At 41.4% G+C, this 16,414-nt stretch overlaps 1 protein-coding gene across 1 annotated transcript in view; it reads right to left on the bottom strand.

Annotated features, from left to right (window-relative positions):
• Nucleotides 1-16,414, bottom strand: part of NSF (N-ethylmaleimide sensitive factor, vesicle fusing ATPase) — a 1,516,106-nt gene that overhangs the window by 84,437 nt on the left and 1,415,255 nt on the right. The window lies entirely within an intron of this gene.

Genomic DNA, 16,414 nt, shown 5'->3' on the forward strand with positions numbered 1-16,414 from the left:
TTCTTGGGCTGCAATCTGTAATAAAGGGATGCATGAATATGAAAACCATCTACAAAATTCAAGGAAATATTCACAAGCACTGGATTCTCTGCATCTGACTGAACTTGGTGTTTGGTGATCATTTTTCTTCAGCAGTTCAATGCCGGCAAAAACTCATCCACCAAATAAAAGGACTGCTCTGCTTGGAAGCCTACAACCAATACACATCAGATTATACATACGCCTTCACATTCCACAACAAATGTTCCACTCCCACCTCACAAATAATGGGAACGAGGTGCTGAAACTATAGTATGGTATCTTGCAAGTCCTACATCTGAATTTTGTACGTCAGTATCTTGCACTGCTAACAAAGAAGCTAGAGTTTATTTTCAGGTAGTACTTCTCAGCTAGTATGGTGCAGTGCATGCCTTTATGATACTTTAATGGAACATCAAACAAACCCATGACTGGCTGATATACATATATAAAACACATAAATGTGTTTAATTACAAAGTACAGAGCAAAGTAGTACAGCTGAACTAACTTTTGTTTAACCAGCTTAAGAAACAAAATGATGAAAAACTTGACCATGTTTGACCAATGGGCTATTCTGTGAGCTTAAAAAATGCACTTATGATCAAACTCAGACTATCTGGCCATCCATTATGGGGCATGTCTACATTTACTTATTAACATACACAGGCAGTGCCCTGCACCTGCTCTGTATACAATAACTTGGGATGGGAATATAGTACAATTCACCTATCTGAATTCTGTGATTCTTTGTATTCACTCACTAGAACCTGTGCTGTACAGTATATACCGCTTGTATAAGTTATCATGAGCAGAAGTAAAGATAGTAAAAGATAAGCAAGACTGTGGGTAATTAAAATGCATATATAATATTTGCACACAGTCTGCACAGTTTTGTGTGTGTGTGTGTGTGTGTGTGTGTGTGTGTGTGTGTGTGTGTGTGTGTGTACCTACAAGTGTATATGAGTAGGTATGGCATTTCTGAAATGCATTTCATTAAACTTCAAGATTAAAAAGAAAAAAAAAAGAGCAAATATCCATCCAGGACAGACTTTAATATGGGACCTGCAGAGGATCTGGTCTCACACTCTGCTTGCATTTATCTCCTGGTTGAACTTTATCATGGATCCAGAAGAATAGCAAATCTGAGACTCTGTTTTTAATCAATCAGTCAGACTGAATCAACTGGAATCAACATTTCATACCTCAATCGATCAAATTTCAATGACACACACACACACACACACACACACACACACACACACACACACACACACACACACACACACACACACCCACTTATGGGTCACCAATATAAGATCGAATGTTCATTTAGTCAAACATTTACAGTGTGTCCTTAGAAGGTCAAATGTGCACTTTGTTGACTGCACAGGATTTCGGAGGTAAATGTGGGTTTGGAGATTAGGGAAGTAGGAGTGTGTGTGTGTGTGTGTGTGTGTGTGTGTGTGTGTGTGGGGGGTTAGGGATACGGTAAGGGGGTTAGTTAAGTGAATAGTTTATTGGACCATTTGTGCAAGTGTTTGAGTAGAGGTTTTGTGCGTTTCTGTGTGTCTGCTATTGCATGTTTTCTATGTCTAAGCAAAACAACATTTTGTTTTACAAAAAACTAAACATACCAAACATCACACTGATTTAAGCAATTATTCCAAAAGCACAACTACATAAACTTCAAACCAAAGGATTTCAGATGCACGCAAGTTTTGCATATTACTTTGTAAGTGCAAATACACACAGAACAAAAAAGAAAGAAAGAGAGTAAAAAAGGAGAACCCCTAAATGACTAGACATGGAACTACTGCCACAATAATAAATTCCTGCCTCGCATAGAAGCAAGCAAAAAAAGATCAGAACAGATATAATCAAAAAGTAAGCCCTTCAGCCTCAGAAACATTCAAAGAAGTGAGGTATTCGCCACAGTATTGGATCTCCAAGGGTGTCTCCTGCAGCGGATCCATACTGTGAATGTGTCCTGGCAGAAGGCATCAGCATTTTCCTGTCATAACCAGTGCTGCACACCACTGCCTTCACACCTTCTCCATTTTCTTCCCATTCCCACTTTATACATGATCATATGATTGATTTGATCTTACAGATGTGAAAAAGGTCTGACTGAAACAATTAGACTATAAAATGCCAACAGAAGACAGGCGTCAGGTATGGTACTCTTAAAATTTACAAAACATGTTCTTGAAAAATCCAAAATTATGTTAAGCACCTGACAGCTTACTATCCTAATTTGATGCATCCCATGCACCAGATTCATATTATGAGACACAGCCCCAAATTGTAACAAAACAAACAAACAAAAAAACTCTTGTGAATATATCAACAAAAGCCATCAATGCTAGGCCAGAAATGTAGTACTTCAACTGCAAGGACAGAAGCCCTTGTCAAAGCCACAAGGGAAACTTCTGAGTATCAACCACAGCACAGTCCTCTTACAGGGATCTACAAATGCCCCAGATAAAGGGTTATAATACTTCAGATGTATGAAATAATACACTTTAGTCAGTCTTTCTTTACGCTGTGTATGCCTTCTCTGCAATTCACAAAATATACAAAAAAGCCATGAAACTTTACAAAGTACATTTGTTCTTCACATATAACACCCAAAATGTTTAAAGACATCATACCAGTTTCCCTACTTCGGATCAGGTACCAGTCGGTTGGATTCTAACTGCCAGAAAACAATTGTTCAAGATCAAAAGCTACACCCCTAGACTGTATGGGATCACTGTTTCTGAAAGACAGCTGTGCATTTCACTGGGAAGGGTCTCCTCTCTCCAATGCTGTGCAGCCACGTGTTTCTATATTTAAATTCTGGGGGTTGAGGTTAAGCCCTATAGATATTTATAGATGGGTTTTAAGAGAAATATGTTATCTACCTGCTGAGACTCAGAACTGTTTTTCTGATCGATTGTGTGTCAATCTTTCATATGGGAAGCCATTGCAGCAGCAGCCATCTTTTCTAGACTAAGACATGTCACTAACAACCTAGTGATTTCATTTAAAGTAAAAATGAACTATACACGTTAAGAATAAATCCAACAAGTGTTGTTAAAGTTACCCTAGGTTTTTGGAATCCACAGTTGTGAAATCATTTTTTTTTCAAACGTTACTGTAACTAGAAAACCATTTTTCATGAATATGTCTGGTCAGAAATAGCTTATTAACAAAAGTAAGTAGTAAAGCATTTTTTTAGTCATAAAACTAAGAGTTTGAGGGAAGGATAGCGTCTCATGCTGATGGTATAGATCTCCTTTTTGAAGGCTTAAGGTGTTCCGTCGCAGTTCATACATACCTATATTGTGGCACTATGTAAATTAAGTGCCATGCTGTATTTTCCATTCACATCTTACCAATATTATGTTGATTTTTTGAATCAATAAAACTGTAAATGTTTTATTAAGCGTTTGCCCACATAACTGTACTATATTCATTGGTGATGTCACTGCAGGGACGTGTCCAGAGACTTCAATGGACTAGGCCCAGCACACATGCTGTGGTGTGCCCATTAAAGTCCATGGACACACCCATGTGCCATCCCTACATTGCCATCACTGAGAGTAAAGTTCACTGAACTCTCAGTGATGTCACACAGGAAAAAAGTACAGTTTTGTACCTACCATAAATGTAGATGTTCGAGGATTCCCTTGCTGCAGTCCTGACTATTGGGTATAGTCCGCGTCCCAGTCGGCCCGAATACCAGAGATTAAGGCTGACGTCGGTCATCAAGCGCCTTAGACTGGCGATCGTCAGGGTACTAATGCGCATGACCGGCGTCATTTCCTCAGTCTTTTCTTGCCCCAGATGTCAGAAGACCCAAAGACAAGTCCCAAAACAACCTGCACCAAAAACATGTACAATATATACAAAAATATAAGCATGTAAACTCACCTACACAACCACCCGAAACACAGAGGAAGGAGGGAGGGGAATCCTCGAACATCTACATTTATGGTAGGTACAAAACTGTACTATGTTCTTCGTCTTCCCTTGCTGCAGTCCTGACTATTGGGTAGAATCCCAAAGCAGAGGTAAGGGAGGCTGGCAAATTATAAAGTAGCAGGAGCTGACAACATGCCTTGTAAAACAGCTGTGGCAAAACCAGCCCTAGTCTTAGAGTATATAGGCAGGTGATAATGCCTAGAGAAAGTATGCACTGAACTCAAGTAGCTGCTTCCAGAATATCCTTAGTTGCCACCCCCCTTAGAAATGCTGTTGAAGTGGCAGTAGCTCTAGTGGAATGAGGCCTAATCCCAGCTGGAACCTCTTTGCCATGATGGGAATAACAAAATGCAATGCAAAAGCCAATCCACCTAGAAATAGTTTGTTTTGACACAGGCTTGCCCTGTGAACTCAAAGCAAAAGAAACAAGTAACTGCTGAGACTGCCTAAAATTCTTAGTCCTGCTCAAATAATAACGCAATTGCCTGTGTACATCTAAAGTGTGCAAAATCTTTTCCCCTTTATTTTGAGGATCTGCAAAAACGTGGCAAATGAATAGTTTGGTTTAAAGCCACACTAGAAACCACCTTAGGCATAAAGGAAGGATTAGTAATGAAACCCTGTCCTTATGGAAAATCAAAAGGGCTCTACTGCCATAAGGGCCTGCAACTCAGACACCCTTCTTGCAGAAGTAATAGCCAACAGAAAAGCAGTCTTCCATGACAAATATTTCAATTCAGCAGTAGCTGCAGGCTCAAAAGGTTGTAGAGTAAGTTTTTCCAACACAAAATTGTGATCCCAAGCAGGAGTAGGAGCTCTCGTGGGGTCTTATATTCTTTGCCCCTCTAAGAAACTGCTTGAACAAAGGATGCGAAAACAAAGGTGGGTCACAATCATAGTGAGCTGAAATTGCTGCAGCATGAATCTTTATGGAAGAGAAGGACAAACCTTTGTCCAATAATTCAGTAAGATATTGAAGAGCCACACTCAAATTAGGCTCTGAAATCTCCAAATTCTTTGCTGTACTCCAAAATAAAAATCTCTTCCATTTTTCTCTCTCCTAGTACTAGGCCTTCTAGCTTCCATAATCACATTTAAAACTTGTTGAGGAAGCTGAGACCTGCTGTGCTTCAACACAGAATATGCCAAGCTGTGAGATGAAGAGTGAAGCTTGACATTGAGCAGATGACCGTCCTTCTGAGATAACAGATGAGGAATCAGAGGTAAAGGCCATGGAGGCTTCTGTACAAGACTCCTTAGAAGTGGGTACCAGTGTTGCCGAGGCCAATCTGGAGCTATCAAAATCATCCTTGGCCTGTCTTGTCTGACCTTTAATAATACCTTTGGAAGAAGAGGCAGAGGTGGAAAGGCATAGACATGAAGGTTTTCCAACTGAAAGACAGAGCATCCACTTTCCAAGCTGTGTGATGAAACCCCTTTGTGCAATACTTTGGCAGCTGGTGGTTTAGTGGAGAAGCGAACAGATCTATGTCTGGAGTTCCCCATGACACTGTCAAGTTCTGAAATACATGAAGATCCAGTTTCCACGGGATCCATGATTTGTCTGCTTAATACATCTGCTAGGGAGTTCTGTGCTCCTGGCAGAAACCTTGCCTGAAGAGTTCTCCCATAAAATCATTGCTTGCCTGCATAGAGGATAAGAATGTGTTCCCCTTGCTTGTTGATGTACCACATGACAGTTGTGTTGTCTGTTAGAATCAACACCTGCCCTGGAAGAAGTAACTCCTTGAAAGCCATCAATGCAAACTGGACTGCTAACATCTCCTTCATGTTGATATGTAGATGCTGTAGTCTGGCAGGCCACTTGTCTTGTATCCACTTTCCATTTAGATGAGCTCCCCAAGCAGTGTCCGAGGCATCTGTCGTTAAAATCTGACTCGCCTCTGGCCGGGTCACAGAGAGTCCCTTGTTTAGGTGACATTCCTGAGCCCACCACAAGAATTCCTTTTGAAGGCAAGGTATTATGTGAATGACAGTGTCGAAATCTTGGCAGTGCTGTGTCCATACATTTTGAGATACCATTGCAGCTTCCTCATATGCAGTTTGGCATTGGGAAGCACCAGAATACAAGATGCCATGAACCCTAATGCTTGAAGGACTGTCCTTGCAGTCAGCACGGACTGATGAGATAGTTGATGGAAGTAAAGTGACAGACTCTTTTGCTTGTCCGGGGTTAAAAGGCCATCTGGGCTGCTGTATTCAGTCTCACACCCAGAAAGCACATGTCTTGAGAGGGTACTAGACTGGACTTTATTTCGCTCACAGAATACCCTAGGCATCTTAGCACTGCTATGACATATTCCAGATGCTGTAGAAGGTCTTCCTTTTCTTGAGCCAGAATCAGGCAGTCGTCCAAGTAAGGATAGATTTGAATGCCTTGAAGCCTGAAGTAAGCTATCACTGGAGCCAGAACCTTTGTGAATACTCTAGATAAGCCAAAGGGCAATGCAGAGAACTGATAATGAAAATCTCAGGATACTTTCTGCAACTTAGCCTTATAGGCACATGAAGGTAAGCTTCCTTGAGATACAAAGTTACCATCCAGTGATCCTTGCCCAGCAGAGGTAACAGTTGCTGTAATGTCAACATCTTGAACTTGGGAATGTCCAGATAAGTGTTGAGGATAGATAAATCCAAAATTGGTCTCCACGTGTTCCCCTTCTTTGGTACTAGGAACAGGCGAGAATAAATCTGATACAGGGACTGGCTGAATGGCCCCTATCTGGAATAAGTGAGAAACTTGCTTGTGAGCCTCTTTTCTTTGTGGAGGAGGAACATCTGGCATGCCTTTGAAAGGGGCATTGTGTGGAAATAAAATCTGTAACCGTGATGAATGATATCCAGCACCCATCTGTCTTGAGTGATTAAATCCCAATTTTCTTTGAAAAGAGACAATCTTCCTCCCAAAGGAGCTGCCAGCCGAGAATCCACTGGCAGCTGAAAAGGCAGGTCATTGGTTCTGAAGGACTGACCCCTGCCCTCACCAGAAGTCTGAGCAGGTGAACTGTCTGATCTAGGCCTAAAGAACCTTGAGCCCTGCCCCTACCCGTCTAGACCTACCCCTAGACTGGGAACCATAAGCAGGATATGTCCACCCCTTAGCAGGCCAATTTCTACTAAACTTGGAGGCTGCACCTGCAAAAATCTTTAACAGTCTGCATAGACTTAGCTTTGTCCTCCATTTTCTTTAAAACTGCTTCCACAGGCGTCCAAACAACACATCAGACTGTAAAGGAGCATCCAAAATCCTGGTCTTAACATGCTCAGCTAAATTCTGATCCTTCAACCAGGCATGTCTGCGAAGAACAGAACTAGTAGCAGCCACCCTCGAGGAGGCCTGAACAGCATCAAAACCACTTGTTCAGACACATGAACCAAATCCAGCAATTCTTTACACTCAATACCTTCCGCCAAAGCATCCACCTTAGATTTCAATTGTGAAAGGAGATAATTCTGATATTTCAGCATATGAAACTGACAATTCAACGCCCTCATGGCTAGAGTGGAAGAAGTATATACTTTCTTACCCCACCTATCCAAAGCCCTTGCCTCTTTATCAGAGGGTACAGGATTTTTAACCACAGAAGCTTTAACACCTTTAGGCCCCTGAGAAACAGTTTCTGGGTCCGCCCTAGGACTCTTAAACAAATACTTATGAGCCGGGCACCCTATAATACCTATCCGGCTTAACAGGAGCAGGAGGCAAGGAGTCAGGGTTCAGGAAGCCTCTGCAAAACATCCTCCACCACATTCAACACAGGAGGAATAGCTAAGGGCCTATGCTGGGGTAAAACAAGAATTCCCTAAGCCTTTTCCTGGAATCAGAGTAATCCTGGCCTTCCCATTTAAAGTGCTCCCTCATGGGTGAAGAGTCTCTGAAAATGAAAAATCCTCAGGAGGAGAAGCTGTAGGAGTGGAATCATCCACATCAGAATCAGAATAAGTAGGAAACTCTTGCAAGTCTTCCACAGAAGACTCTGAAGCCTGTGAACACTGTTCAAAACTATCAAACTCCTGTTCCACCCTAGGCCTCTTATCAGGCGGGGCATAGAACCTCTAATCAGAGTAATCAAATCTTCTGCCATTTTAAGCATATGTTTCTTAGGCACAGAGCCCGAAATGCTAGGAGAAGCCCCCACAGAAGCTGAACTTGGCCTACCTCTAAAGAAGCTTTGGCAACAGAAGGAGAGGCCCTAACTACCTTGGGAAGAGAGGGAAGAACAGTTACCTGAGAAGCCCCCTCAGCCTGGCCTACCTCCTGAGAGGGCACATCCTGTAACAGTAAAGTATCTGCCTGAGACTCCATAGACACTCCTGGCAAAACCTCTGGCTCCCCTGTGCCTTCTAAAGCTCCGACGTCCGGGACTGTCGGTTCCTCCCCCCTAGACTTCACTGTTTTGTCCTTGAGCATCCGGGGGCATATTATAATTGCAACGCTTCCCAAACACTAACCTAGCACAATCAAGCCTCCTCTTAATAGTGCGCTTGTTAAATCTAGCACAAGAGCGGCAACCAACAACGTCGTGCTCAGGCCCTAAACAAGGTATACACAATGTATGATAATCCCTATGCGGTATCTGCTTCCCACAAGAAATACAGTTATTCACTTTTTCTGACATCCGGTTAAATACTGAGGCAAGAAAAACCAAAATGTTCCCCACTTAGCCAACTCTGTTTCGGTCTGAAACTCCGGTTTCGAAAATCTCAGAACGCCAACCTGCACAAATTGCTTCTGCATCGGACCATGCGGCAAAAGACTGAGGAAATGGCGTCGGTCATGCGCATAGTACCCTGGCGTACTGGCGTCAGTCTAAGCGCCATGACCGCTCTGGTATTGACTGGGACGCGGACTATACCCAATAGTCAGGACTGCAGCAAGGGAAGACGAAGAACATCAGTATTTTACAAAGACTTTCATTTAAAACATTGTCACATATAATCTGAATGACTTAATGGAAAATGCAACATGGCATTGAGGCACCACATATCATGGTGCATTAGGCAGGTAATAAAGCACAATGGAGCACTTTAAGTAGAATCCTGTCTTGTCCTTGATGAAAGCTCTAGCTAGAGAGACAAGTGAAAGCTCGAACTGTCAGCAACACGTAATGCTACCAATGCACAGGCAAGGCCAGCATTCCATAAACATTTCAGATACATTACCATTTGTTGCAAATAATCTGAAAGCAGTGAACAACTGTTGCCTGCTGTCCAAAGTAAAACACATTTTCATTTTGTTAAGTGTTGTGCATATTTCTTAGCTGCTTCTACTGCCTTCAAGGCGGAAGAGGAGAGGAAGGAAGCCTTAATGAATTTTCAAAATTACTTACCACTTGAAGTTGGGGTGGAGGGTTTTGCCTCTGGCCAATGAAAGCATGAAGCAAAGACTCAAAAGAGACAAGAAATATTACTTACAGAGTGTCTGTAAGGCAGGAAAACAGTACTGTCTGGGCTGCAGAGGTACAATAAGAAGATTGAATGGAACCTTCTGTAATATCAGTACTGCTGCATTAGCACAAAACAAAAATCTCTAGCTGCTAAAACAGTGAGACAGCATCACTATCATCTTGGATTAGACAACAAAGACTCTGATAACCAAATCTTTAGCATATAGTGCTACCCAAAGACAGAAAGTAGACATCAGTGTTTGGGAGTCTATCTCCCACACATGACGCTGACTGAGATGTCTGCTCAAACCTGGCCACAAATCTAACTTTCTTTGAACAGGCACACCACTGACATAGACTTTCTCTGCACCCAGTTTCTCATTTGTAAAACTCTTGACTGACAGAAATAGATCCTATTCTGCTTTTTGTTGCAATACCATAAGGTGGATGCTGAAAGGACTGCATATAAACATATAACTGTCAAAGCCATGAAATGTGAAAAAAATGCACAAAACCTGCAATTGTATTTTTCTGTGAGAAACAGCAAAAAAAAATATATATATATATATATATATATGTATAAAACAAAAAGGTCTACTTCAGTAGACCGAAATTACACAATCAAAATTACTTTACTGAGACGACATCGCCGAATTTTGAATAAATCGAAGCTTCACATTACCTCATTTTTTTGGTTTACTATTATATTTGCGAATGTCATTTAGACGAACGCAACGATTTCTGACAAATATTGTCAGAAATCAAAACACAGAGCAACCGAAATATCGAACGGGGCATTTTAGCAATGTCGAATATCGACTTTGCTGAAATGCTCACATCTGCCCACAGCTAACAATAATGTTTGCAGGGGGGCAAGCCCCCCTGCACCCCCCCTACTTATACATACAAACTCTGAGATCGCACTACAGCGAGGGTAAGGGTACATTTCCCGATCTCCACTATAGTGCGATCTGCACCGCAATGTTGAAGCTGACAATAGCGGCTGTTTGCTCATGTCAGCTTTGACACAGTGGTGATCGAACTCTCAGTTTGAGAAAATGATTTTCGCACATATTCGATCGTCTAAATGACAATCGAATATGTGACAGTAAACCCATTTTTTTACAGGGAATGGAGACATTTGGCCAATATTCAACATAAAACCACACCGCAGTATGTCAACCCCCCCCCCAACTAAAAATATCAACTCTGAGATCGCACTACAGTGGGGAAAAGGGCAAATTTCCCAAAGTTGGCCAAGTACCTCCTGTTTATTATTCATTTATTTATGTTTTGTTGACCATGTTAGTCTTGGCCTCCTTTCAACTGAGACACAAAGCAGTAGTCATAATAACCAAGGTATATATGGCCAGAGCACCAAGGAACATCTCCTACTCTTTATAATAAGTGCTGTGAGACCTTTTATATCCACCTGAGCTACCACCAACTCAGGCAGATGGTGAATTTTGAGTGCCAGGTCTAGGGAAGTGCCATACACTTTTAAAAAGGGCGGAGGGGTTCTGCCTGCCTGTCGTTATGCTGACTGTATATAGTATATTGCTCTACTTGCAACCTACTCTAAGGCATCCCTCAGTGGTATGACCCACTTCCTATGAAGGCCACAACTCATAAGAACCACTTTTTAAATCTTCTTTGTATCTTCTTGGACTTCACACCTCCCTGAAACAGTTTGTTCTGAGTTGTGTTGCCGGTTATATTTTGCACTTAGGCAGGGGTAGACGGGCAGACAGGGCCTAGTAACTTTTAGCCATATCTTACTTAGGCAATATTTATCAGGACAGTTAGTATTTTCTACAAGCCGTTTTTCTGTTGATATGCTTGATTTTATATTTCCTCTGTCCAAAACTGTATCTTGTTTGTATATTTAATTTATCAAACTATATCACCAAATTTTCTTCTAAAAAAGATTTCTATTTGTTTAATTTAAAAAGCTTATCGCTGGTCATGTGTTTACTTATTAACTGATACAAGGGTACCTCACTGCACTAGGGGGGCCAGCCATCAAGGATCCAGAAAACTCAGCTATGGACTATATCTGTTTCTGTGTTTCATCTGGCTTATTTTTAAGAGTGTTACAATAAATGGTTATTTTATGCATGTTAATTTAGTTCTTCCCAGTAATATTACAATCATAAAACAAGAGAGGGATATAACCCTGAAAGACATTACAAATTGTCTAACAAAGCAAAGGAGCTAACTTGTATATGACCTGTTATATCAGTTTCAGTGCTGGAAGATTTGATGGCATGTAGCACTTTGATTGTGGCTGTTCAAAGAGCTGTTCCAGCTCTTAAAGGTTTCTGGGCATAAGGAGAGCCCTGAAGCTACAAGAAGATATCCTGTAAGATAGACATCTAAAACTTGACCATCCTTCACATATAATTAAGGTTTGTAATAGAGGAGGAAGCCACAACAATGATTTTCTTAGTCAGCATGAACTTCACTGCAGGAAAATGCAGATTCAGAAACTGTGATTTAGTCTGGAATCCTTTGATTTCTGAAGATACAGCATTATCATTAACAAGTGAAATTTTAGAGAAATTAAGTACACAGATGAAGAAATATATTTTCAGACTTCCTGTTAAGAATCCACCAATAGTGAGATGTGGAAAGAGTGCAATCTAGGAAGTTGATTCAACCAATTCCTGGAGGTATAGGATTGTTTTTCCACATCTTTTTGTCCCTGCTGACAGCTGACCATCAGGCCCTCGTTATGTTAATCAGCTCACTTGTCCCCTTCACTGGGCAAAAAACCCAAGAGGGCTGGTGATCAAGGTAGCCATTACACATGGGTCAAAGCATGTTTCACTTTTCTCCTGTCATTAACCTTGAATAAACCAGGTGACATGCTGGGGAGGAGTCACGCTAACTGCCTTAAAAAACTCCAGCTATACTCTGTCGCATATCGCTTACTCAGAGGCGATCTCTGCTTAACATACAAGGCCATGTCAAACCCAGAGCTGTTAGACATGCTACACTTAAATAAATCCCAATCTCTCAGAGCCACACGCTCCAGGGATCTAAACCTTGTCATCACAATAAACAAAACATGCTGGAGGGATAGGTTCCTGACCAAGAGACTCCCCAGACTCTGGAATAGATTGCCCATACATGTCAAGCAGCGTGCCTCTTTGGCCCTCTTCAAAAGGAACCTTGACGATTGGATGGGAGAAAGGAAATTCACCCTCGGGATCACGTCAGTCACCCTGCTAGACAGGGGTCCAGGGAAGTAAATAGTGTGGGAAGAAATTGCCAGGGAATTGTTATGGCTAGGCTTGTATAGGCCTTGGGCCGATAGCCTAGTACCAACCTGTGAACCTATGTGCTGTTCTCAGAGGCCATCCCCTCCACTCAGTAAAGGGCATTCCCTCCAAACAGCACTGCCCCCCCCCCCAGCCTTAGTGGTGGTCTCTCATCTTCACAATGGAGATTACACTGCTCTTTGTGCTTCTGAGTACAAACCCCACTCTGCCCTCCCAGGAGAGGCAAACTGGTTACATCTCTTCATTCCCCCTCCTGCCTGGCCCCTCTAGTGCCTGGATGACTAACTGAAAGCTGCCGGAGTCCTTCCTTCTTTGCTTTGAAAGAAAACTTGGCTGACTTGAGGAGTTATCTCACTTGTCTTCCTATCCATATGTCTCTTGACAGAAGGGAAAGAAACTGGAAAAAAAGGAGGAAGAGCACGGAAGGAACCATCTTTTACTTTTGCTCCTTGTTCTCCTGCTGCACTATCACTGTGCACACTATGGTGAATACTGACAATCCTGGTGAGATTAGTGTTGGAAAACAAGGTAGCACTGGTATATAACCAGACGTCTCCAGCCCTGTCTTAGAGAATCAAGTATAAAAGCAGCAGTAGGCTAAGCTGAATCCAGTTTTGGGAAACTTGAGAGACAATGATAAGCACCTCAAACTGGGGAATGGACTGTACCTCCAGGTCTCCACTAATGTACCCATTTATCATTAGTGGATCTAGAACTACTGATTATTCCATTTACACAAATCACTAGGACCATCAGACACAGCTGAGGCAGTAGCAATGGTCAGGGTATAACTGCAGACAAAGTTCTCAGGAGAGACAGCAAGGTAGCTGTAGCCTAGTCTAACAATGGCATCCACGTCTGTGAATGGGGCAGAAAGAAGTGTGGAGACTGTGCATATCCACATTAAAAACACAGTTTTAAAATTTTACAATTGTCTAATATATTTAAAAGAAGACACTTATGGAGGCATCTCCTAAACATGCAAAAGCAGCCACATATGACAGGGCTGTTGCAGAAGAGAGATCAGACTCATACTGGTTATTCATGTGGCAGGAAGACTAAGTCAACTCTTTGGATTTACCAGAGAAAAACCTGCACGGTGACTACTACCATCCTTACTTCTGATGAAGGCATCTGCTTTTTGTATCCTTTTTCTCCTTATGACAAAATGTACCTGTCTGCTCCGTCTTTGGTGTCTTACCACCCCCCCTTTCCTCAATATTAACTCTGATCTGGTTGAGAAGCGGAAGTTGATAGGAATTTTTTTTTCCACTTGGCATACTGAAAAGTTAATTACCAGCAGGAAGAGCTCTTGTAACTCTGCTCACCTTTTTAAAGTTGCAGCATTCAGCTCTTTGCCAAACGGTCAATGGTTAGTGTCATGGGGATCAACTAAACAGAGCAGCACAGTAAACGGGGCAACTGAACTGTTCTACTGCAGAACCTTTTTAGACATGACCCGAAACACAACTACCATGTTTTTGAAAGATGAAAGGAAACCACACCACGAAAAGAAAACCCATGAAGAGAACATGCAAACTATACATATACAGTAACCACAGGCCAGGCCTAAAGCATTGACACTTGCAAAAACAGTGCTTACGGGTGTGCTAGGAGAATGCAATGAACAAATAATTAGTGAACATCAATCATGAAGTAAATAGATAATCTACTCAAAAAAATTATGGAAAAGTTAAAAAAAAAAATATATATATATATATATATATATATATATATATTGGAAAAGTGAGAATGGACTGCAACAATATGATCTAATCACACAGGTACCAGCTCTGTTCCAGAACTGAAAGGCATGTGAGGACAATACCTATTTTATACTCTAATATCATAGCCATGACACTTATGGGCAGTGGTGCCAGTTAGGACTGCTGAAAATCTGGTGCCTATGTCAGGGGTAGGTTCTACTGGATCTGCTGAAACAACCTCCCCAAAATAAGATCAGGGTACAGTCATTCAAGTCAAGCAGCTCAGATAGATGGAAGGGAGTATGAGAATTCTAACGGAAGTAGAACACTACAATGCCTGCTATCAGGAAATAGCTAGTTGCTTGGTACTGTAACATAGGGAAAGCTGATGAAACAGCCCTACGATAAGGACATTGATTTTTCATGAGTAATCATTTGAAGATTGATTTGCCACTGGTTGCTACTAATCACTACCTTCCGGGAATCCTCATACAGGGAGGTCTTTGGAAACAACTGGTTTAAAATTCCAGTAGCTGAATGGCCAATATCCTTGGGTGAATTACCAGTTGATGGTGAAGGTACTGGCAGTACCATTCAATACATAACAAAAGCAATACCAAAAGCATCTGCAGAATGGTACCCGTCCTTGGCAACAAGTACTCCGAGTACAGACCATAGCAAGCAAAGACATTTACTGGTTCAATGGCACATATTCTATTAATTCTTACCTCTCCAGCAAAGACAAAACCAAACACGTGCAAAATATTTTAAAAGAGTGGAATTACTAACAATGAGCATTTTGGCATCAATCTGCACTGATCTACATTATGGCACAGCTTTCAGTGGCAAACTGTAATTACTCTTTACTGACATTAATTAACAAATGTACTGAGCACAAACCATTGAGAAAAGCCTCATCTCTTGCTGGTTACACATAACTGATCACTTTTGGGGTGATCTGGCAGTTTTAATTTATTTATCTGACTTGCAATAAAGTATGTGACTGGAGAGTGGGAATCAAATCCACATCTACAGACTGCAGTTCGTTAGCAGCTTGTAGGTTTAATCCTCTATGTTATACTGGCTTACATGCATGCCATCAGACTGTTTCATAAGAATAAATAATCTTAATAACAATATCAGCATACAAATTACAACCAAATTAGCTAACATTCTGGTTGTAAACTGATTATTTGACCTAACTATTCACAAATAAGTTAACAGTAAATATCAGTAAACCTGCAGTCATGCTATTTAGGACTGCTCACATGCTGAAAACAGCCATAGATCCGGCCTTCAAGCCTCTTCTCTGTACCTCTCAGTAAAGATAGCTTGGAACTGTTCTGGATCTGACTATCTTTTAACACACACTTGTAGACTCCTATCCAAGCTGAAACTTATTTACACTATTTCTAACCTTCCAAGCCCCGAGGCTGGGTGTTCCACTGCAATCAGCATAGTCATACCTAGTCTAAAACATGGATTTTCACTGCCATGCTGTCAGCAGTGAACACTTTTTTACTACAAACTGATAAAAACAAAATCTTTCATTTGATAACACCTGACAAACGCACTGCTATAAGAAAAGCCAAATGGTTACCCATCTTTGCCAAAGCTTTGTGACTACTTAACACTAGCATATAAAATCATCACTAACTGTTTACAGTTATACAAACAATTAGTGAATCATAAACATACTTCAGCTTAATGAACTCTGATCTAGTGCAGCTGACAAGGCCCCCTTTAAACTAAATACCACTGAAAAAGCATTTGCTTAACTCACCCCGCTACTTGGAATAACACATCTAGAAATATTCTGGCCAAAGGGTAAAAAAGGTGAGACAGACAAACTATTCACTAAAAAAAAGCAAGAAAGATCCAGGCAAGCTAGCCTCTTCACTGTGTAATACCTTAAACCTCCTGTAGTGGGGGCCCATGGTATCAATGTACATGAACGTGTCCGGTTAAACTTACGTGTATAGGACAGTTTTGAGGGAAAATGCATCGGACATATACATGTCCTATGTAAGC

The sequence above is a fragment of the Protopterus annectens genome, chromosome 13.part0, assembly GCF_019279795.1.
Source record: "Protopterus annectens isolate FY-2018-M chromosome 13.part0, PAN1.0, whole genome shotgun sequence".
Classification (NCBI taxonomy): domain Eukaryota; kingdom Metazoa; phylum Chordata; order Ceratodontiformes; family Protopteridae; genus Protopterus; species Protopterus annectens.